Source organism: Haplochromis burtoni, unplaced genomic scaffold (assembly GCF_018398535.1).
Source record: "Haplochromis burtoni strain Fernald_Lab_line unplaced genomic scaffold, NCSU_Asbu1 Contig_75, whole genome shotgun sequence".
Taxonomy (NCBI): Eukaryota; Metazoa; Chordata; class Actinopteri; order Cichliformes; family Cichlidae; genus Haplochromis; species Haplochromis burtoni.
In genome coordinates this window covers 2,314,414-2,340,063 of record NW_024582436.1, presented here as the reverse complement: position 1 = coordinate 2,340,063, position 25,650 = coordinate 2,314,414, and the positions used below count along the sequence as shown (strand labels likewise).

Below are 25,650 nucleotides of genomic sequence, written 5' to 3'. Positions count from 1 at the left end.
CCAAAGTTAAATTTGGCTTCAGAAAAGCTTTCAAGGGAACAGGTCGTATATAATATGTAACAGCATCACTGGTTTAATACCTGTCACCAACCACCGCCATCCATGTCTCCTGAATAATAAGTATTCTAGCTTTTGGTGAAAACTCAAAAATTCAAATCTCTTTTTAATTTATTGAAGTTCACAAATAAGTGTGCCATTACAAGACTTGGCAAGATTAGGCGTGAAAAATATCCCCCGCTGAGTGGATGCGCGTCTTGTACAGCACAAGAGCGTGATTAAGTGTTTGCCTGAGTGTGCGTTTCTATGTGCATGTCTTTGTGTGTTGTTACTGCCTTCACACATGCGTGGGTGTGGAACAAATCCAAGTAATCTGAGTGATTGACATCCTCCCCTCGGCTGAGAGTTGGTCATGGCGCTTGATGGAAATTAGACTTAAGAACCACCCCTTTTTTTCCACTTCTGCCCAATGTCTCTATGAGTCTTCCACACAGACTACATCTTTGGTCCTCATATAGCAACAAATAAATATTTGGTAGGGAACAGTATAATATAAAAATACATTTTGACCCTATTATTACTATAGCTGGGTATATACATGAGGCGATGGGATGTAGTTATACAAAGTGGACCCAGTGCCTTTATTAATCTAGCTTTCAGAACATGCCTTTCTCAGAGATGGCATCTTTTATTTGTCTGTCTGAAAAACTTAAAATATGATGTTTTAAGAGGTCCTAGAATGTAGCCACACCAGCAAACGGCTTAAATAGAGAAACAGTTGTACAAAACCTTTTAAGTTTGCATACACAATGTCTACTTTTCATTAGTTTGGGTGTTGGTAATTCTTGTAGTCATGTCATCAGTAAAATTGGTACTGGCAAGAAGTTACCACTAAAATAACAAACCAGTTGTTTCTTTTAACTTTGGGTTTCATTCAAATCTTTTATCAAGACAATGGCTGCATTTATCAAACAGAGTCAAACTCATACTGATATATCGACTCATATTGTTTTCTTTCAAATACACAAAACATAAACAAATTTGCCTAACATTTGGTATGTTTAGTTATTTAGGAAAAATAATCTTTAGTTGTGGCTTGACTCTTTCACACTCTGACTCTGGTCTGTTTAGCTGGTTGTTGTATTTGTTGTGCTTCAAACATGTGTGGCAGACAGGGAAATTGCAGAGCGCTCTCTGGTGGACAAACTATGCAACATGAAAACACATGACACGGCTGAAGAGTGTTTCTACCAACTCGTCTTTACTTTATAAATGTTGATTTATTGGGTTTTGTCAATGCTGATACTGATATATTGGCAAATAGCTAATAATGGCCAGTATATATGCTCTACATATATACTGCAACTAAACAGTTTGGGTTCAGATTACAAACTGTTCTTCTGGGGAAATTAAATAAATTTTCAATTTATTTCAATGTTTAATTTCATATGGTAGCTGGCATAGGCTCCAGTTCCTCTGCGACCCTGAACTGTATAAGCGAAAGTGGATGGATGGATGCATAGTGCCAATTTGTGACAACATCAGTGCTTTACATCACAAAGTAAAGACCGTACAATATTAAAACCCCAACAATCACGTGACCCCCTACGAGCAAGCACTTGGCAACAGGGAGAAAGAAAAACTCCCATTTAACAGGAAGAAAACTTCGGGGTCATTGAGGGGCCGCCATCTGCCGTGACTGGTTCGGGGTGAGGGGAGGGGGAATTAATAGCAGCTTTAATTTTTCGTTTTCTGTCTTCTTTGGATTAAATATCTACTTTATCGGCACATTGTGACAAAACCTCTGTAAAGTAACAAGCTGTTCAGTTTTTACCAGCCACTAGAATTTATAATGCCCATTATACTACATTACATTTATTTGGGAAACACTTATGTCTACAGCAACTTGAATGAATGAGCTTTTTGAATGCTTTTAGAGCACACTAAATATATTCATGTCAAATAAGGATAGGTACACATTTTACTTTTCAAAGGGATCACAAAAGAAGCTCTTTATTAGACAATATAGTGGAATGAAACCTAGCAGCCAAAAAACAAGCCAACCCTCATGCTGGGCAGGCCTTTACTGTGAAATGCAGTAAATGATTGAGTGAAACCAGAAATGCTGATCAAATTTTTAAAGACTATAAAATAATGTGTGCTGCACAGGGTCATAAATTTGATTTGCATCAACTCTTGGTGCATGTTTAGCTGATTTCACAGTATTTGGGATAATTAGGCCTCACAGAGCTGGCACTCAGATTCACACAGAGGAATACTTTCCAAGCCAGAGGAGAGGAAAACAAACCTTGCACAGAAAACACTCTGCAGATGCTGTCCAAACTCAGCACAGATGCACAGATGCACAGAGCACACAGCGAGATTGACAGATATGCCGACAGAGGGGCGGATGAATGAACAGACAGACAGACAGAACCCCCCCCCACCCCCCAACAATAACACTATGCATATATGAACATGATTAGAAACTAACAGACACACACATACACATCGTGTCAGTTCTTTCTTTTCCGTCTTAACTCATTCTCCTTGAATACACGTGTCGTTCTCGTGCCACTGCTTAGAGCAGAGTTGTGTGCTGTTACTGCGTGTGACAGCCACCATCATGTTTTATTTGTAGGATAAGAAACAATCCGGAGAGCCTTTTGAAAAAGTCATATTCAGAGTGGGTTTGATGTTTCATAACACACTCTAGTCCTCAGCACAATTGTTCTCTCGGTACTTCGTTTTCAAGGTAAGGCACAGTCTTGCACATCACATGTGAGTGTTTTTTCTCACCCTGAAGATGCACTTTGCCAATTTTTTGGAAGGGGTGGCCCTAAAAATAATAAATAGACTATTTGAAGTGTAGAGAAAACATGGAATTGACAATGAAAAATTGCTGTTACTGTGATAAAATCATACACATCAAACAAAAACAGCAGAATAAAAATGTATTAATATGACAGTCAGTCTTCTTGTTTCCGGCCACCTTAGCGTCCTCATTCAGAAAAGGGAATCAGCTACATGTATAATTTTCTTTCATACATCTTGTTCACTGGAAGGAGGACTTTTAATTACAATGTTATACAAGAACTGCTATAAAACTCAGCTGCTCCGTTATTCACAAGGGGTCCACAGCGGGTAGCTCCACATATTTGATTTGGCAGCTTTTTACACCAGATGCCCTTCCTGAAGCAAGGGGCACGCTGTCCATAACAGGTTCCCAACAAATATTATTCACTTAAAAACAGAAGAGCACTCTCAAACACACCTGCTTATTCTCTCACATAAAAAAATAAAGGGCCCTACGCACAGTATTGTGCACTAAAGATTTCATTTTTACACTTGTGCTTGTGTAATTAGTTTTTTTGGGTAGCCATCACTGGCTTTCACGTCGGTTGTGATGTCACAAGCACTGGCCCATATGTGCATGTGGAGCAGATGAACGTGAAAACAGCTTTCTACAAACTCAACATGTCGATCAATTTGTACAGTGAAAGTCAAGCATCCAAAAGCAGAAGCCGCATCAACACTTTGGCAATATTTGCTGCAATATTCAAACCCACCCGACCTAAATACAGCCTTAATAAGCTGCGCACCTTCCAGGGGTTACATATCATAGCATATGTGTTGATTGATTGCCACCACAGGCTGATATTTAATTCTTGTCAGACCCCCAATGAAGACTTAGAGCGCATACACACTCGTCTGTTTTCCCTCAAAGAATAAACTATATACTAACTATATAACTATATAATTTTACCTGAAATAAGAGGGCTTCTACAACCCTTTTTTTTTTAAAGATTTCACCTGCTGCACTGAAAAGCACCTTTCAGATAAGCCCTCTGAGCCATGCAGTGTTTCCCTTCTTTTCTTTTTGCTGTACAATATCATTGTTGCAATATATTTTTCTCCTGAGATATTAATAGAATCGTTCTGCTCCCCACTGTTATATAGGTCCTTGTAATCCATCCGAATGGACAAACCACCAAAAGCTGAGTTATTGTACAAGGTTTTTATGGCAAACAGCAATATCCCACAGCCTAGTTTTAGACACAGGCTTAAATTTCGGAGTCTGGGTATTTTAAGCTTTCAATAAAATGGCCAAGAAGAAAGTGTTAGTGTGTGCATATACATATATGAGGGGGAGGGAGGGAAGGGGAGAGAGAGCGAGAGAGGGAGCAGGAGAAAGAGATAGAGAGAGAAATAAGGGTTTGTGAAGATTTCCTGTGGATATCTCTGCAGGAGAATCTGATACAAGTCCTGTCAGTCATGATTCTTCCCCCACAAGGTGTGAAACAAGCATGAAAAAGTGCACACAGTACTGTGTAATCCCTTTTTGCACAGAGAGAGGATAAGAGAGTGAACAAGTTGGAAAACAACAAAACTATGATACATGTCAAACCTTCTTTGGCTGGTGCATTGTGATGTGTATTGTGCATGTGTGCACGTGTTGCACATGTAATAACGTCCCTTTGAGTAGTTAAAAATGGATAGGCCATACATTTTCTGAGCGCGCCTACTCTGTAAACTATATCCAGCCTCATATTCACCCCACACTCACATTGTAGAATGCCTTAAACACGTGCCTTTTTCAAGGCTAGGATGGGAGACAGAGGAAGAGTAAGGGGAGCCGGAAAGTAACGACAACGGCGGCATTGAGAAAAGAAGGTGAATGACAGCTATTCAGCATTCCCGGGTGACTCCTTGAAATTCTCATTCCAGTCCCCTTTGCTAAAAATACCTGATCCCGCTTCTTGTCCGTGCTCATCTCTCGATGCAGGAGGTGAAATCTCTAGAGAACCGTAAGCAGGCAAGTGTGTTTACTGTTTCAGGAGTGGGGAGTTGGAGCACAGGAAAGTCCAAATCTGTCTGTCAACATATTCTTTAGCTGCCTGCAGGTTACCATGACTACACTTACTGTGCAAGGTAGCAGCAGCTCAGCAGGCTCTGTCAGGACAGAGAATACAGTAAAGATACGTACTGTAATGACATCAGGATCCTGGTGGATATATTGACAGTGAGCAGCAATCAAAGCTGGCTCTGCTTGGAGGAGGGTCAAAACAAAATTCTGACTCCTGACAAACTGAAAAGTCCTCCGCTTGTTTGTGCAGCGTTTCGAACATCTTGGAATCTGTGAAAAAAGCTCCACTGTATGTAAAGATGTGGCTTTTTGTTCGTAGCACTCTGGTGAGCTGATGTGGAACGATGACGTTGGCTGAACTGATTACTTTTGCTCTGCATTGCGGAAGTCGGTGTGAGGCGGGGGATATCGAGGGGTGAGAAGTACAGTAAAAAGATGGATTGGAAGATTTGGGGCAGAATAAGTGGAGGAATGAGTAAGGGCAATGAGAACATAAAAGAGTTAGGTCCCACCCCCTCCGCCACCTCAGCTTCTCTGCAGCTCTAATATCGTGCCCTCTCCAGAGACAAGCCCTTAATTACCATTACAAGCCTGAGAGCTTTTAACAGAGGAGAATCCTGCGTCTTTCCCTCTCTGTTGCTCCTTCTCCTCGTTTGTTCTGTAGCCCCCGACGATCCATCAGGGAAATGTAAGCCTTTAATTACCGGTAAAAATTACGGCCTTTGTGAACAGGTAGTTGGTGCCCTCGCTTTCATCTCCCCTTTCGTCTGCTAAGCGTCCCTTTTTGATGACATAATAGGTGCTCTGTCCGAGGAAGGGAAACACAGAGGCCCATTATACCACAAGAGGCACTGTGGGGGATTATATGATTATGTGATAGCGAACTTAATAAATGTTCTTTTATCAGTGTGGCAACAAGTGCTCATGCCCCAACTTTTTCTCAAAAATCAGCTTTTTCAACATTCTGATCATCCAGTATGAAACTGTCCACCGTGGGAACAGAAATAAAATTTCACAAAACACACCGACTCACCCACGTTTCAAACCTTTGGTCTTCTAACCTTTCTGCACACTCGATTTTGAATTGCTTTCTCACAAAGTGCCTTTATTACCCATGTCTTATTATTTCTTACGGCCCCACATCTCCCCTTTCCATTTTACACCAGAGGGTTTTTGGAATCACTTTTCCTACTAATCTGAGTTCATGTAAAATCTCCTTTTATAGTCAAAAAGAGACAAAAAATAAATGCAATTTTCATTCAGTGTCAGTGGGTGTCATAAACTGCCTTCTAGGAACCTCGAGAAAGCTTTTTTTCCCACTTTGCCGTTTATTTTGAAAAAAAAAATTGAAGGTGTTGGGACGACAATAATGTAAAGAAACAAAAGGAAGAAAGGAGCAGGGAGGAAAATGATAGAAGAACTTTGCAGCTAATGGACAAGCACAGAGATACAAAGTCAAATATAGAGGGATCTGTAATTGGCTCCTATCCAGGGAACTGGATGCCAATTAAATGGTGTGATTTGAACACTTGACGAAGAACATCACTTTAACGAATGGCCCAACAGGGGCCTGGCTGCAGGCACTGACCCACTGACCGAAATACCAACCGGAGTCTGACTAACTCAATTAAAACCGGTCACACCAGCACAGACCATCACTGTTAACCAACCGTATCCCAAGTGACTTTATCAAATCCTATTCAAACATTTGTGTCATCCAACTTATGTCAACAGAAAAGCCCTCTATTCCCTTACTGACATCCATATATCCAGCCTAAAATACAAAGCACTGCCTCAAGAAAGTTTAGAATGTATAAAAATGTATTTTAAACAGACTAAAGAAAGCTTAATTTTTATATGATCACATTTTTTAAAATATGTTTTAAGTTAAAGGCTCTCTGGGCTTTGAGAAAGCTCAATAAGAATCATTGAAGGCGTGTGAAATGATTGCAAAATATGATTATTCTACTCTTATACAAACCAGCTATAAGAGCTCTGTTTGGAATTAATGAGAGCTGTAAGAAATAATCTGTAACACAGTAGGTGTCATACAGTAGTTTAAAGTTAAGAGAAGTGTGTGTGTGGAGGGGGCGGGGGGATAAAACTCTGTGTGCGTGGGAAGGGTAGTTAACCTGCTGAGGTATTAATGAGACAGGAAAGGCACGTGTTAATGAGTTAAAACAAGAAAAAACTAAATATGGATAAACTGCAGAAAAAAGAACGATTCTGCAACAGTGTAAAGTTTTATTTTAACAGAAATGATCAAACAAATTGAAGCCTAAATTTAAATTTAAGGTTTGCTGTGCTGAGTCCTGATTGCTTTTAGGGATTTTGAAGAGACAAGAGGAACACCAAAGTCGGGGAATAGATGCAATGTTAAGTGCCTCTTCACCAAAGTCCACAGTAATGCAGCAGTGGATTTTTCAGTGGGTAGCAGGACATATACAGAAAAGGTCACTGAGTTAGAAATAACTCTATTAGGACTCTCAGGCTATTCAGCAAACCAAGAAAGTACACCGTTATAGCATATTTTCAAGACGCATCCTAAAACAAAAGCAGGGTAGAGAAGAAAGTGACTGTAATGGCTGAAACATTGTTCAGAGTCCAAGACAAATTATTTTTAGCAGTTGCAGATATGCAACTTTGTGCTGACCCCATGGTAAGGAGAGTTCACTCTTTTCTGCAGATGCAATCATATGACCAGGTGCAAATGATTTTCAGTATAGCGTTGTGAACTCAAACAAAAGCATGCAGATTATACACCTGCAAAAAGAAATATAACACATTTCCAAAACCTGAAACAGGCCATAAACATAAAAGTACTTTCACTGATCCACTCTGAAAATACCCACTTTATTTTTGGTCACTTTTTATTCACACAAATGTCATGAAATCAACATTCATAGCAAGAATAACAGATGAAAGACCCGGAGGTATTTATGCATTCTCCAAATTTCCATTTTAAATTTTTGTTTTAATTATAGCTGAACACAGTAAAACAGAATAATGTAATGATCCCCAAGAACATCTGCTGCTATATCAGATAAGCTGAAGCTAGTTAGGAAATCAAAGCTTTGTAATGTTGCTATAGAAAAAAAAGGGTTTGTTGCCTTGACACAAAAAGAGGTTAATACTATTTCTTTTATTTCATTTCTAGAGATCCCACATGTCCACTTCATGAAGAGATAAACCTTCTGTATGTCATTCTTTTGTAGTCTTTCTCTGAGTTTTCTTCTAAAGCTTTCACTCATCTTCTCAGCATCACCAAAATCCCATTTTTCCTCTACCTTCCCTCTTTTTATGCACCCGTCAAAGCACATCCACACACATCCAGAAATATACATTCACGCACACACACACTCCTTCCTATAACAAAGCGGTGCCCTCCTCTCGTCACTTCCACAGCTCTGCCTCTTATCACACCTCTAGCACTCCATACTCTTTCTCACCCTCTCATTTTGTAGCCTAACCCTGAAATCTCAACATACCACTTGAGTCAAAACCACCTCACAGACTTCACTACCCCTCCTCACTTTCTTTGTTTTTTTCCCCACCTCACACTTCTCTCGATTGTCCACTCTTTCTCTGTTTTTCAATTTATGACTCATCATCCAGTTCTTCACACCAACCCTCCCCTGCCTCGCCAAGACCATGTCCGGTAAATTTTGGGCTTTTGAGTAGGAGCGCAGATTGAGCTTCGGCCGCAGGAGGCCTATGTGTTGAGAAATCTAAATCAAGGCTGACAAATGACTTGTGCCATGTGGGCTGGAGACACTGGGACAGGGGCACTGGGGAAAACAGAAATGTTTACACACTAACACAGGCTGATGGTGTCCCATGGTACTTGGCAAGCACTGGGATAATTTCACTCTTGCAAAATACCTGAGGGATCTGTGCCGAGCTGCTTCTTAGGATGACTTTCAGCCAATCAGAATCGCAATGAGGGAGCGCGCTAGGACGTTAATTACTGCAATGATTTCCTGTGAGAGGCAGGATGGGTTTGATTTGTGTGTGTATTTGCATGTGTGTGTGTGTGTCTACCTACAAGAATACACATGCTCCATCACGCGATGGGGTGAGCACAGCATCAATCAGTGCCTCCTTTTCTCTAAAAGAGATTAAATGACTTGCACTGCATAAATCCTTATCTCGATGGCTCATCAGTCATTCTTCTTCAGTTTCTGTCAATTTGACCATAACCTTTAACTGTAACAATGCCACTTCTTAACTGTCAGAAATCTAACAGATTATTCTCTTGATGATCCAAACTACAAGTCCTTGCCAGGACTTTGTTTGGAAGGCAACTAAACACGTTGATATCCTATTTTCACTTTTTAGGTCCTTGGGGATCAATACTTTTGAAGAATGCAACTGGGATCTGGTTTCTATAGTAACTGCAAAGTGCACTTTGCTTATCCACAATCTGGGGGAAAAAGTCTTTCAATTATCACCAAAAAATGAACATTGTTTGCATGCATGAGTGCTCATCCGCATGCAAATAAATGCGTGTAAATTAGGTCAACTGGTTAAGCAAACTAAACAGCATATTGCATGTGTTCATGCTCTGCATGTGCTTGGAACAACTGTTTATTTCATAAAGATACAAATTTACAATGCATAAAATAGACAACGCAGATTAACATCGTGTCCTATATTTCTAAAATCTGGCTTAAAGTAGGGCTGTTAATCAGAAATTACCCACGTTCCGGTTATATTTTGATTAAATACATTACACCACAGTTAGCAAGTGCAATTCATGCTCACATCAACAAAATCTTTATTTAAAAAGCACCTTCCTTTCTATTAATCGAATAGTGATACTCATCTGTTTCCTGACTATGTGAATATGATGTTTTAACTCCTAGACAGACATGTTATATGATCTAAATATTTGCTAACTACATATGGATTTTAGTTGTCATGAAGATGCTCAGCACAAAGGTCAAGCAGCCGACCTAACAATAATGAGAATGCAGTGCCACAGCCCAATGAAATACACTAAATATAATATAGTTAAGCTTTTTAATTGTTTTTATGTGCAATGACTCTAGTTAACGGATTGGAGTCGTTAAAGCTGGGAAGCTGTCATCATTTTTACTGTATGCTGTCAAACAAAAAAGTCATTTGTTTTGTATTCAACGCCCAAATAAATGCTTTTCCAAAGAAAAATTCAACACATAGTTTGTATATCACAAAGTTTTTGCTATGAACCAGCATCCATTTTTCTCCAAACAGGCAGCCAGTCATAAACAAACACATGAACAGCAGATCAAAAAAATGGCGATTTTTTTTGCCAAACAGCAAATCGAGCAAACAGATTTGTTTTTGTTCTGGGATCATGTGGCAACAAATCAACTGTTACTTACTGCGTGTGTGTAATTTGCAGCTCAGGTGCTTTTGATACCTTTGTCCTGATATTGGTGGCTAATGCTAACCATTTATTTGACAAATTAACTTTACACGCAACTATTTTAAACAGCATATATGATTAAAACATCCAATACATTGTTCAATTACTGGATATTTTATAAGCTTTTCCCCAAATATATATATATATTTTTAAATACCTTTGGTTTTTTTTTATTGTGAATAGAGCATTTTAAATGAGGCCGTGAGCTTTACTGTTAATAAAAACTCATGGCTTGGTTTATTCAGAAAAGGTCCAGAGTGATTGGAAACACAATCTGTTTACCAGTATTCAAACAATATAATGTTGTTGTTTTTTTTTCAACATTAACCCAAATGTCATAACCTGTCGTCTCTGAATGCTGCTAAACCAAATAATGTCACAAGTTGGAAAAGTATTTAGTAATAAGGTAAATACACTTACAATACAAGTGTATGTAATATAATTTATATAATATGAAGTAATTAATTGTGGTAAAGTAAGCTAGAATAGAACTGAATAATATATATATATATTTTTATCAGTTAGGGAAATATTGTTAAGAGGTAGACATATACTTCAACCTTTTTTTTGAGATGGAAATTTGTATTTCATGTTTTTAAGAAATACTAATATAGAGCCGAGCAAGAATAATTAAGCACATTATTAATTAACTTTTTTGTGTAACACTATTTATAATATAGAAATCTGAATGATAGTTTTGGAGAATTTGCACTGTGTGATTTGCTTCAAATTGCTAAAGGAAGTTTTTTTTAATTTTAAGTTATTTAACTTTAATTACCTACATTTATAAAGTAAGTACTCGCTGATTTATAAGGCAAAGTTTCTTTGATTCCAAATGAGTCACCCCAGAAGTTTAGCAACAACCACTGCAATGCAGATCTGCATGATGGATGACCTGTTGTACCTTCGTTATTCATGAATGCACACAGTTTTGTTTGTAGTACTGTGGGGAAAAAAAGTAAAAGAAAATGTAAGAGGAATTAAAGCGGAGCTGGGAATGGGACATCGAAAGTCAAAAGGATGTTTAAAAAGAAAGCACAGGACGTAAAGTTTGTGTATGATGCTGGTCTGCAAAATGCATGGTCGACCCAGCTATTCACATGAAATAATATGAATAATAAATAAGACACTGGGAACAGGTTAATTTCTGGATGCTACTCTTAGCAGACACTCTAGTCTGCAGTGTCGTTTCAGTGAAACAGTGTTTTACAGAAAATATGGTTAATGTGTCTTTTCTTCTCCTGTTAATATAAAGACTGCTGAAGTCCACTGATTAAATATCTATACATCTTTAATTAATTGTAATCCTTAATGTGGATGTATGAACCTTTATATTCAGTCCAAATCAGGAGGTGAGCCTTAAAAGATGGCTTGCACCATAGTTAGATCAAATGTTTGTAACCACTTCTGGCTTGTGTCCAATGCACGAGCTCTTATCACTCTATCAAACAATGTCATTACCCCTGTTAGGAAAATGTTAGAAATCTGTGGGTGCTGCACATTCATGAAGGCCTAGAACATGCACAAGGAAAAAAAACAAAAGAAGAAGAAAAGACAATGAAATGCTGCGGCATGTTTCCTATTTTTAGGAAAGGTTAGAACTGAGGCTAAACAATTGTAAGGTTGTGTAGGTTTGATGCCATATCTGTCGCTTTCACAATTCATTAAGTTTTTTGTTTTATTATCAGAACTGACTGCAGCGATGGTCAAAATGATTAAACTCTCGATGGAAAAAACAACAACAACAACAAAAAAAACAAAAAACAATTTGCCCTTAATAGTTTTGAGTGGGCCAGTCGTTCAATGTTGTCATTATTTCCAACAAACCATCTGCTGCTTGCTCACACCCACAGCAAATGTAAATCTGAGTGAAAGATTCAAGACGGAGGCCCACTAAAAAGCTGCTCGCTAAACTTCGTAATTATTAGAAGACGCTGCACTTTCAAATCCTCCATCACGCAAATGACAACTGGAGGCGTTTTAGCGTTTGAAACTTCAGACAATATCATAGATCAAAGAGTCTACCATCATTGAAAATAGAAACAGGTGAAAAGTACCATGAAGCAGGATCTTCACTCGATTTTAAAAAAAAAGAGAAATGGTTAGAGGCACTTCTTGTGTGCAATATGGAGAGCATAAAACCTCTGCTTATGTTTGTGTTTTTGTGATTCGCGCTCCGGGCAGTGCAGGGCCATCTGCATTGAAATGCCAGTGGCTTTAAAAAGAAAGAAAATCAATAAAATTACATAAAGTTCAGTGGAACTTTAATATCAGCCGCCCAGTGTAGCTGTGGTGCAGGGAATGTCACTTACATTTCTTTCAATGCAGAAGATGCAAATCAGTTCCTAGCATGCGGTTTCAAACACAGGCTTGCAGAGAGAAGGATCTTATAACGCACACCACAAAACATGCATGCAGCAAACGTGGAAATCCTGACACAAGAAAGAAGCAGCCTTTCACACATATTCAGTCTGTTTTGCTGCTTTCCTCTCCACCAGTCCTATGTTTCCTTCCTCTTTCCCATCCTATGAACTGCAGGGATTTACTTGGTATGGAATCTTGCCGCAGTGCTCTCTCAGAATGCTAATATGCTCAACTGATGTGGGTCAGGACTTAATCCTGTAGAAGTGATTATCACTGCACGACTGGAACTTCTCTATCATTACCAACTTGGTACTTTTCAGTCATGTCATTATCATTCCCAGAAAGACAAACACATCACTTTGGCAAAACTGGAACAATTAAAAGGAAAATTATACGTTGTAGAGCTGCACCCAGCAAGATTACTTTTTAAATCTATGTGTATTCATTATCATAGTGTATGTAAAACAACTTTTGTGTCCCAGTTTAAGAATCATTTTAAGCTTTCTTTTAGTACTATATCTGATTAGTCTGGGACACGACCACTTATTTATGTGAATATTTTTTAAAGAGGAAAACAAAGCCAGCTAGTCCAGCCAGTCCCAGTTGGATTCCTTCTTCTGCAAAAACGCCCAGAAAGTAGAAGCCAAGATGCAATATGAGAAGAACTGGCCCTCACCTGCATCAGGATGATGTAAGGGGGACCTGAGACCCTACCATTCTAGTTTATTTATAACGCACTTTTAAAAACAATAACAGGGCTGACCAAAGTGCTGTACAATAACACTGAATATGAAAGACACACACAGGCCAGAAGGCAAATGACATAGAAACACAAAAGTAAAAAGTAATTTGAGATCACAGACGACATCTTGTCATGAAATGTCTAATCTTGCCTTCCTCTTCTTGAGGAAACACAGTGTTTACAACAGTGGTTTGCACCATGTTGTAAACACTGTGTTTTAATCCATGAAGCTGTGTCTTGACTTTTAGACTTTGACAGTGATGCAGCAGCCTCCTCAACAGTGTTCCTAACTTGAATGGATTTTTCTTAACCAAGGAAGGAATTCTGTAATATATAGTTCAGCTTTCTTCTTTGCTTGTTCAGGTATCTTTGGTGTTACTGAGCTGGTGAGCGCATTAAAAAATGTACTGGATTGTAGATTTGGTCACTGCTACAGTTTCTGCAGTCTCTTTGATTGGTTTATTTCTATTTTATTGATGTATTTTTTGCCTAATGATGGCACTCATCATTTGCACTGACATCTCTTTGGACCTCATATTGAGAGCTCCAAATGGAAGTTTAGTAGTTGGAATCAGCTCCACATCTTTCAATAAGCTTAATTTGTCATGGACTAATGAGGGAACAGGAACTACTTTTCAGTCAACTTCCAATTACTTCTCAGTCTCTGAAAATGGGGGACTGGGTATGAAAAATGGCTTTAATTCTTCAACAGTTAATCCGGTACTTCTGTTAAATCCCTTGAATTAAAGCTCAAAGTCTGTACCTCAATCACACATTTACTGTTTGATTTAAGATCCACTGTGGTGGTGGTGTACAGGGGTAAAATCACAAATTTTGTAAATTCTGTCACTGTCCAAAAATCTACCTGGTAGGATTGGAAATATATTATGGTTTTACCTATACATTTAGAGCCTGAATTGTTCACTATCAGGTAAAAAATATATGTGGGATGAACTTCAGAAAAGACCTCCCACACATAGAAAAGGGTGAATGTAAATCTACAATACAATTCTGCAATCATGCACGGCAGTTTTGCTCAATTACATGCTTGCGTGTATGTATTTTGTTTGTTCACCAGTGCGTGTGCATGCTGCTCATTCACACAGGTGAAAAGCCAAGCTACCTGCAGAGCATGGGGAATTTAAGTAATGGAAAAGTTATATGTTTCCCAAACAGAGTTAAAGCCAAAAGGGAATACTGTTGTTCTGCTGGAAATAACATTAGTGCATGCTTGAGCAACCACATTCACAAAGAAACAGGGAGCCTGATTGAGGTAAAGACACCATTTGATAGCACTGTGTGGATGCAGTGCTCATATATTGAAATTCAGCTTTTTCGCTGCTATTTCTAACCAGCTGCTGAATATTAACTATAATCGCAAAAAGATGTGTGCCAAAAGTCAAAAACCTATGCTTCTTACCAAAGTACTTTTAATATTATTTACTCACTCCTTGAGAAAATTATATAAAAAGAGGGGTGAAAAACAAAGGACTAACTATGAGTTACAAATAATGAGCATTTCCAAACATTTGTTTCAGATTACAGTCGATTCTATTGATTTCAGTGTGGGGGAAAAATCAATTCACAAATTTCCTTTAAGAACAGGACTCACAAAAGAAAAAGATAAACTAAAGAGTGATGGCACCAGAGATAGAAAACAGATACAGGAGTTCAAAACCAATGAGGGGTAAAAAAAGTGATGAGGAGGAACACCGCAAAACAGTGAAAGTGACAGATTACTTGGGAAACATGGCCTGATCAGGTGGGCCTGTTCTACTAAAGGGAACAAGAGATGAGGCCAGAGAAGTCCTTGTACGCTTGGCTACACTTGCACGTACGTAAAGGTGACTAATTTTCTCATTTTACAGTTGAGGACAAAATGTTGTAATGGCCTATTTTGGCTGAATCAGTGATGGAATCCACTTTAGCTATACATTACGTTCCACTCGATCCACATCTGTTCTCAGTCTGCCTTATTCTTAAAGGTCACACAGGAAACTGCCAACACATAAAAGGTCATGTTATCTCTAATAGGGCAGCGCAAGCGATTAGAAAAGCCACTGAGTGGAGAAGAAATTAAGTAAGAAGAGGTCAAAAAGGTTATTAGCAGGTAGCAAACCAGCAGTGCAAAGTTGTTAGCTTTACAATAACTGCCAGCCACACATTATATAGAAAAAAAAGCTGAAGCTATGTAATGACACAGTAAATAGGTGGATAAATAACAGAATCCACAGTTCAGACAGACAACAAAAATCTAGTAGGACTATAACAAGCTGTTATAGTGTTAAAACAAGCTGTTTCTACAATAAACAATAGGATCTAATGCTGGCAGCATGGGATAGAACAACTCTATAAGAAATTAAAGAACACATGTCTTCACTATTAAAAAAGTTTAAAGTAAAACAAAACAAAATAAAACAACTTGACGCTACAATAAAAAATGAAAAATTGCAGGTCAGGAAACTTATATTATGTTCATTGTCAGGCCTGGTTATTACGCAACTAAGACTAGTACACTGTTGTTCTTGGTGTTTTGTCAGATTTATAACATACTAAATGCTAATTGGAAGAATTTTTGCCAAGGTTTCCAACAAACCCTAAAAACTGCCCCTGGAAATGAGCACACAATGTCCCTAGTTTTTCCTCCTGGACACCTGTCTTTATCTTTGTAGGAGTTGCTTTCAGTCAATTGCTAGTTACTGGCCTTGTTCTGTTCAATAAGTTAGAACTAGCTGCTTTACAGCTGTTAAAAAAGGGGTTTAAAAAATTAAGTCCCATTCATCCTGTGATGTTGTAATTTTTTTTTCATATGCTTAACACAATAACAAAATTCAACAACTTTTCTCATGTGCAGAAGTGCGTTACACTGCAAAAGACACATGCTAATGATCGTTTCGTTTTGTTCCATTCGGTTCTTTGGCCTAATAAATCAAGCTAGCTGTCACCGAAGAGGATAACAATGCTAACAACAAAAAAGAGAGTGAGTAAAAAAGTGTGATATCTTTAATGATGTGCTATATACAGTATGCAACAGTAAACAAGCACCCCCACAAATACATAAAACAGTTGCAGCTGCATGCTAACTGCCTAGTAACGCAAGAAGAATTTTTCCTTTTGTTTCAAAGGGGGCAATTATTACCATAGAGGGTGGTTATTAGGGAAAGTAAAGCTACTACTTAGCATGCCTATTCTTCCATTGTTTAATACTAATAACACTTTTCAGAGGTTGAAGGGAGCAGTTAAGGCAGGAAGAAGAGAATCAGGGAGGAGGAAAGTGCAGAAAAGAAGGCAAGAGCAGGCTAAAATAGTTAAAGGAAATGAGGCTCGGTCTCATCCCATGAATGGATAAATTACAGTTAAAAAAAAGATTTGTCAGTTTTTTTATTTAAAATTTACAAACTTCAATTTCATATTAGACACTTCCCTGAACAGTAGCAAGAATAGCCTCAGTAAATTTTAGCTGACTGTACTCTGCCCTAATTTTCCCCCACCTCAGACTAGCACCGGCTAGCACCCGTTAATGCCAATTTTACAGAATAAAACAAGCCAATTACAATCAGTCTGACAGTGTTTATGGTAATGGAAAAAAATCGAAGATAATTATCTGACTATGTGTTTATTCATAAAATTATGCAAACCACTTTTATAACGCATTCGTTCTGACGCTCTGTAATATATTTTGAGCTGCATGTGTGACTGTGGAGAGAAAAAGAGAAAGGGACACCCGAAAGACAGAGACAGAGAAAGTCCATTAACACACTTGTAAATGAGTCTCAGCTATTTACCACATGCTGGGCCTCTTGAATTACTGACTGTGTTCAGGATACAGATTGCAGATGGCAATTAAAGATGAACCGTGTGTGCACAGACAGAAAGATGCACACACGCACAAACACACGACGCGCGCACACACAAACGCATGCACTAATGTAAGCCTGCATACGCTCTCCCTAAGGCAGTAGTTCAGTGCAGATCTACTGATCTCCATAGCAACATTCACTGCCGTGGGCGATGGTGACATCATGAAGATTGATTGTCATAAAAAAGCAAAACTGGAGCTGGTAAAAAGGTGTTAGCTAAAGTGCAAAACTGCTCCTGATTGCCAGGTGAAGTTGTGGCCTCCAGCCAGAGGTCTTCTTTAGTTAACAGAGAACAGACATACGTGAAGTGCCTCATATGGTCTCCAAAGAGATCTGCTTATGTAACACAGAAACAAAGAAGAAGAAGAAGAAAGAGAGTTACTGTAGCTAGATCTCTCGGGTTGAAACGCTCAGTGTGGTCCTTCTCCTCTGCTTTCTGTTTATACCTCCTCCTCCTTCTCTCCTCTCCCTCCTTATCGTTTTCTGTCCGACTGCCTCTTCTCAAGCCTCCTTTCTTGTCTCTCTTCACACCACCGACTGATCTCCCTCTTTTTCTGCTAACTCTTTTACCCCTCACTCAACACCAAGGCTTGGTGCAGCACGGTGACTAACCCCATTGTCCGAATACAGCCACTCGCCTGCCGGAAACATCAGAGCGCTGAAGTTTAGAAGTTCTGTCTTGCCTTCTTCGTCTTTTTTTCCCTCCCTCTCTCAACACCCTGCCTAGTTTTTTGGCACTTGTTTTTCTTCATTTTTCTGTTACATAACAGAGACAGAAGTGGAGCAAGCTTCAAAGTGAATGGCAAAGCCGCCTTTTCCCCTGCTCGCTTTGCTGTTCATGCATGTCATTCCAGTGCCAGCTCCCTCCCCATTGCCCCCCGCCTATCTCTCCCCATCCTTGTCATTATTTTTTTTTCTCCACTACTTCATCCTTGCTCCATCCTTTCCTGTTAGCCTACATCAGTTTCTTTCTGGCTAATGCTTCTTTAGTCACATTTTGTTGATGTAGTCTGTATTTCAAGTTCCTCTCTTACATCATGCCCCCTGACCTTGCCATTGGTGCTTTGACCAAATAGAGGAGGCAGTGACTGGAAGAGGATGAAAGGGCAATTTCTGAAAGAAGAGACCCTCTAATAAGGAGACAGGTCTCATTATGTCTGCCTCCTCACCCTGTCTACCCTTGTTGTGTCAAATACAGAGTGATGCCGGGATGAGTGGGGTGCTTCTTTCCTTTGATTACCTGTCACTGAACTTGAGCATCAGCAGCCCGATGAGGTAAAAGCTACCATTATCTAAATAGTCTCTCTTTAAAGGCATCTTTGGGCTTAAATGTGGAGAAACTCTTACCCGTGACTAACTTAGCACGAGTGCTTGGGATTGCCTGGATAATGACTGTGCTTTAGTCCTAGCAGGCACACATGCACAAACACAAACACATGACTGACTGCCTGAGTGAATACGCACACTGACAGTAAGCAGAAAGTTGAGCTCACAGCAGGCAGTGAAGGCAATCTGTGGCTCTTGTCAGGGCTAGACCCGGTGGACGTGGCACGCCGAGTTGAAACTAAAGCTGACTGAAGCGTCAAGTCACAATGCCTCACGTCTTCTAAGTAGCGCTTTACAAGACCACAACAGAGGGTCACCTGTCAGCTGACGTGAAAGCACATGGTGAAAGTAACAGAAAATAACACACTAGTTTGTGTATTCTGCTCCAGAAAGTAACACAGACAAACACACCTAAGCGATCGAGCCAAAACTCTTTTCACAGCCATATTTTGCCTTATTATTAAGGTTCACACAACCATTACTATATCGTATATTTTGAGTAATGCATAACAGATGGACTCTAGTGAGGTCATATTTGTATTTGCTTTTATTTTGTCTCATAAGCTATATATAACAGTTGGACTTGAAGCCTTGAGGTGAGTGTTTTAACCATCATCATGTTGGTGTTTTGAAACCGATTGTGACAAGCAAGGTAGAGATCTGACTGAGAACCTGAGGGGCAGTGTTCGCTCACACAAAAGTGATTTATGAATCACAAGGTTACCATGCTCTGCTGAGGTCACAGATCAGTACAGCAGAAGGATCCCTTTCACACAGACAATCACACTTGCCGAGACACATCCATGCACCTTTCATATGCCTATCCCCTATATACAGTCACGCTTTCAGAAAATACATGGAGTTCATAGAATATAGATAAGTCTGCACATTTTGGATGGGTATATATGGTGTTACATAATGAAACACTCCAGTGCAGCCAGCCTAGGTAGGACCTGACCTGAGAAAACTATTGATTAAAAGAGCTGTTTCATGCTCTTCTACCATCATAGAAAGAGAATACAAAATTAAGAGGACACTGAATTAAATAGGCAGGCGGTCAGATAGCCTCTTCTCACACCAATTCAGCATGCTGAATTAGCTGCTGAGATTGGTACCTCAGCAGCCGAGTATGAATCAAGAGAGTGTCCACACCTTTCTCGCATCTCTTGGCCTCACTTCAGCCGTGGTGAGCAATTTAAAGTCAGCAGCAAACAAACCCCTGTGTATGATGCACAGTAGGGTGTTGTGTTGTGCTACGTCGCTGTACAGTTTCGCGTTTGTCTGCTTTCCTCCCTCCCTCTCCCTTTACGGTTAGGCATGAGAGAAGCGGTTAGTTCATTTATCATACTGCAGTCTCCTGCTCTGTGCCCCAGACTTGGTGATTAATGACGACCGTTCACACACTTAAACATTCAGCTTTGTTTCGCTGACACACTACTTACCATACCGGTCACCATGGGTTACTTAACACTGGGTCACTGTGGGGCTACAACCAAATATAATGACATATCTGCGGGGTGACCTTTAAGGGTTCTCAGTGTGTGATTTTTATCTCTGTGCTGTAATATAAATACGTCATTTATCACAAAACATTAACATAACCAAATGGACGTCTTTAGAAAGTGCTGCATAGTCCTTTTCTTTACTCAAAAGCTGCACTTAAGAGTTTTGATGTGCTATTTACACGAGCATTTGCTTTTCTGCTGCTACTGTATGTCTACTCACACATCATTTCAGGAGGATTGCAACCCCCTTTTTTTCTTCACTACATTTATTTGATAACTAAAGTTACTCTAGATCCAATAAATGCAGTTTTTACCAAATGTAATGTTATTTTATCTAAATAAGATGAGATTAGGACACAACTTTATTGATCTCTAGGGAAATACAAAAAATTATTACTTCATCAGGTGAAAAAGTTAAAGTAATCTACCCACAAATGGTACAGGAATTATAATAAAACATACATCATTCTGAAATGGTTCATTACAAAGACTACTCTTAATGTAAATGTATTTTAATAACAATATTTTACACTTAAAAAATAGAATTAAAGAATTTAATTCAGTTTTTTACTTTTAATTAGTTAAAAGATTTCAATACTTCTTTGCATTATTATAGCGATGCAATTGAAACACATAACAACATGTTGGGTGATCATGAATGCTGGAGCTGAAAATCAGAAAGGTGGCACGAACAGAGGCAAAAGGGAGCGAGGAAACTGTCAAAGATGTATCATTTAAGTCCGGAAATTAAAGTGTGTGTATGTGTGTGTTTGTAAGACACGGACAAAAAAAGAAGCAGACAGAGACAGAAAGTAATTTAATGAAGTGAATCTCCTTTGACCTCCAGTAACTCTCCAGAGCAATGTCAACTTCAATTTCACCCTCTCCGAGGAAAAGCGGCATGTTTGTTGTCAAGGCTAGGTGTCGAAGCTTAAGAATGTCCTCACTAATGTGGAGTTCTGTACAATCCTCAAATCTCCAAGCAAGCAGCGGTCAACAGGTGACGCCGTGAGAACAGAAGAGATGTAATGGATGAAAAGATGTAGAAATAGACATAGATGGAAGGGAGAAGTGAGCAAGAACATGGATGAAATAAGGCATGAACTCGGAGGAAAACGATGCTATATGTTATGTTTTATATATAAAGACATTAAAGAAAAAAACTAACATTTTTTCAGAACATCATTTTAGCGTTCAATCTAGCCCTAAAAGGTTTGATAAATTTTGTTTCCCTCTATCCATTGTTATATACCTTTGCTCTAATGTGTATCTCAACATGAATATTTAATCTATCAAGACCCAATATGTGATTTTCTTTGGGGGGTTTTGGCAGTATATACTGCCTTTGGAAATTGGTCACATATCTGATGACTTCATTGTTTGCTTTACAACCCTGCTTCCCAAAGATTAAGGATACTGTGTAAAATGTATACATGGAATGATGAGCAAATCATTTAAGCTTGAGAGATCCAGAAAACACAACTTTATTTCTGCTAGGGCTCACCTCATTAAAAGATGGACTGAACTGAAGATAATTGTCTTGTGGCCTGACCAAAATATTACATTATTGGAAAAACTTGCAGACACTGCACCCTCTGGGCTAAAGTGGACAGGTGTGCTTTGGTTTTTGGTACATAAATTAAAATGCAGGACCTGCAAACCATACCCACCTCTTTGCCACATGACAGCTTGGATGCGCTCCAGCCCTCCATGACCCTAAATTGGGTAAGCAGCTATGAAATGTATGAATAGTGGTGCTGTTTGTTGAACTAGTGGAATCTGGAAGGGTAACCTGTATAATCACAGTTCAGTATTACAAATGCAGGCTAGCCGAATGCCTGATCATGTGTTTTATGGCCACGTCAACAGCAGTACACGAGCTAACGTGGGTTTTCAAGATTAATATTTACCCTCAGTTCTTTCTCGGCTCACAATAACAAAACATGATGTATCTCTTTCAGTCAGTGCATTCAAACTAAACATAACCAGCTGTTTCCAAAAGGTCATGAAAGAAGCTGAACATCCACGCTGGCTTTTTCTTTGAGCTTTTCAAAATTGCATTGCTGAATTACTTGCTAAATTGGGAACGTCAGCGTTTTGAGTGTCAGTCTATTACAGCTCTAAACACCCCTGAGGGTGTACAGTGTGAGAAGATGTGTGCACACGTACAGGTGCATGGATGTGCGTGCGTGTGTGTAGACTCGCCTCTCTTTAAATGAAGTAGGTATAAGAGCCTTCTCCCTATTGCTGCCCATCCTCTGCTGTTGGTTCCTGCTCTCTGAAATAATGGATTCTAATTCCTTTCCACACGAGTGCACCCATCTGCTGGCTTTGGGGGATAGTAAAATCCTCTATCAGTTACAATTATCCCACGGTTGCAGAGGTCTGCGCTGCAAGCGTGTGTGTGACCTATCCACCTCAAGTAGTGCCGGGTTGTTTGAATATTTGCAAGTGCATGTTTGTATGTGTTGCGATGAAGAGGGAGAGCTGGGGAGACAGAAAAATGCTCTCACTGAAGTGCTGTGTAAGCATGAGCTGAATCTTTAACCCACACCCTCTGAACTCCATGACAAATCATCCCAAGGGAGTCAACACCAATCCTGCATGTGAGTCTGTGTGTGTGTGTTTCTGCTAGGCTATGTGTAATGTGTCATATTACTGTACTGTGAGTATATGTATTTTGTGCATTTCCCTCTCACCAACCCCAGCACCTACACACAGATTTAAACCCATTAATATAATGAATCATCCTCCTAATTCTGGAAGAAATAGGAGTGGACTTCACCAACTCACCACTGGGGGACAGTAGTAAATCTGGCAAAAGAATAGCTGAGTGGCTAATGGTAAAAATCCAACATTATACACAGACTGAAAATGTCAAGATGTCCAAAAGTAATGTTTCTGATGCAGTGCAGGCCGGCTTTCAGCAGACGCACAGTCACATATCCCTGAGGATTCCTGATGCCCTAAAGAAGAGATTTGTGAAGAGAGCAACACACACACACACACACGCACGCATGCACGCACACACACACACGTACACACACACACACACACACACACACACACACATACACACACAGCTATTTGGCGGTAGAATTGGGGCTTAATGTATGTAGTCCTGAGTGACAGAATCTGTAGCTGTGGGATTTCGGTCCATCAGCAGAAAGGGATGTAGTGGCAGAAACATCCAGGAAGAGGGAACCTGAAGAGAGAAGATCTGACAAAACCCCCCTTTGAACGAAAACAGTTTCTAATCCCATGTGTGTATTCCCTCTCAACCATCCTGTCTTGTCTCTGAGTCCCCGCTTGCCTATCACGATTCTGAGGCCCGAGTTTCTCACATTCATCTTCTTAGACTTTCCAGAACATCTCTGCTGCAGGTCTTCCGTGAGAGTTTATGTAACATATGTGTTTTATTTATGCCTGCCAGTGTGTGCGTGTGCGCTGCATAAAGCTAGCTGGGATGTAGGATGTCTAAGATCTGCACTGGTTGCAACAGCAGAGGAGATAAAGTTGGCCTGTGTTTCCCGGCAGTGTTGCAGATTTATCTCTCTGCTTACAGCTCCGGTTTTACTGCCCATCCACCGGCCTCCACTGGCTCCTGTGTCTTTTTTCCTCTCCCTCTCTATTTCGCGCTTGCCATAAGAGACCGGCCTCTTTCTGTGCACGTTCTAGCTATCATAAATCTGCCACAATGCCCCATAAAGCTGCTTAGGGCATGGCTCAACAAATATTAAGGAAGAAGAGAATAAATAAATAAAACTAAATAAAAGAGAAACTCTCGTCTAGAGGGAGAGACAACTATTCTGCACACAAAATGGAGCCACTGTAAAATATTTACATCAATGTCTCTCTGTTTTAGATTCTCCTCTGGGAGTCTGTGAGGTCTTACCGCAAGACACTAGACTTAATTGTTTTTTTTCTCTGTCTTGCTTAGATATCTCACAGTGTTCCCTATTTACTCTTTCATTTATTTGTAGATGTACCAAACCTTTGGTTACCATATTATTAAAAGTAATTTCCCCTTATTTTGTGCATCTAGATAAATTAGAGTTAGTTTATAACTAGTTGAGCAACCTTGCTTTTGCCTAGTTATAATAACTAGATAAAAGCAAGCTTTCAGAGTGCCTTTGTTACTTTGCAGTTAAATTATATTACTGCACTCTTTGCGGAGGAAATTCTGAATTGTTATTTCAAGTTCATGAGATTCTGGCTGTGCTCTAAAAGTCCATCCATTTCTTCCAATTATCCAATTCAGGGGTCACCCGGCTGCCATAGGGTACACTCTGGACAGGTGGCCAAACTGTTGCAGGGTTTACACAGAGATGTTTTACGTTTACACTTACACCTAGAGCCAAATTCGAATGACCAATGAAGCTAACCCAAATAATTGCATGTGTTTGGACCAGGAGAACCTGGAGAGAACCCGTGCAGACATTAGAGAACTCAGGACCTTCTTGCTGTGGGGCAACAGTCCTGAATATCAGGGATAGCAACAGATTTGCAATATTTAACAATTTATCACAGTTAATTGCAATATCATTGCAAACAGATTGTATGTAATTACTAACAATTGAATGGGGTCAATTACTAACTTGAGCCCATTCATTCGCAAACTGAAAGCAGACCGTCTTCATCGTATTGGCTTTTTAGTATTTCAATTCAATTCAATTTTATTTACATAGCACAGAATCACAACACAGGTTGCCTCGAAGTGCTTCCCATAAACAAAGTTGCTCTAAAAGGTAGTAACTGACTGTTAGTGGTTGCAGACTACAGTGACCCTGGTCTTCAAAGCAACAATTACAAAAGGAACAAAATCTCAAGTTCATTGAACTAAGTTTGGTCACACTACTGCCTCCAACCACCGTTTTCTCCAGTGTGACTCTGACATTAAAGTTGCACTGCATTTCAGACAAGAGGTATGGGTGCATTTTATTTACCAGCCATAGAAGGATTAACAAAGAGATGAATCATTAAATAGGAGTAAGGACCAGATCTTTTCTAGCTTACGGCATAGCAGAGCTTAAAATCATGATATTTCAATCTGTTATCCAATAATTTACACTATTCTTCTTTTAAAGAATTTTCTTTCAAAGTCTCTCTCTCTCACACACCCACACACACACACACACACACACACACACTTACTGTACAGTACTCACACAGCAAATGCGAGAAGGAACTGACGTGAGGCTATAAATATGAGTGAGTCACTTTTGAGGGTGAAGTCTTTCCTCACAATCTCACTGGAATCAAGATAGAGACAAATGAGACAAATAGCTGAAGGGCCAACATTGTGCAACCTGTTCATGCATGGGTGTGAGTAGGCTGACATGTGAGGCTGTGCCTGTCAGTTTATCAACAGCAGCAATTTTTCACTCTTGATCAGCCAACCGTGGAGGCATTTTAAATTAACTACCTGCATTCCAGTAGCATCAGATGGAAGACAAAAGGCAAGCACTCAATGAATCATTGCAACTCTTTGTCTTTGTCCTCACCCTGTCTTTCTGTCAAATACTCTTCCAATCTCTTGTCTGACCGGCTTCAGCATGACAGACACATTGGCCATTCAT

At 39.5% G+C, this 25,650-nt stretch overlaps 1 protein-coding gene across 2 annotated transcripts in view; it reads right to left on the bottom strand.

The window, feature by feature from the left end:
• LOC102291884 (interleukin-1 receptor accessory protein-like 1-B) overlaps window positions 1-25,650 on the bottom strand; it is a gene marked incomplete at its 3' end in the record, with an annotated part of 149,736 nt that overhangs the window by 3,527 nt on the left and 120,559 nt on the right.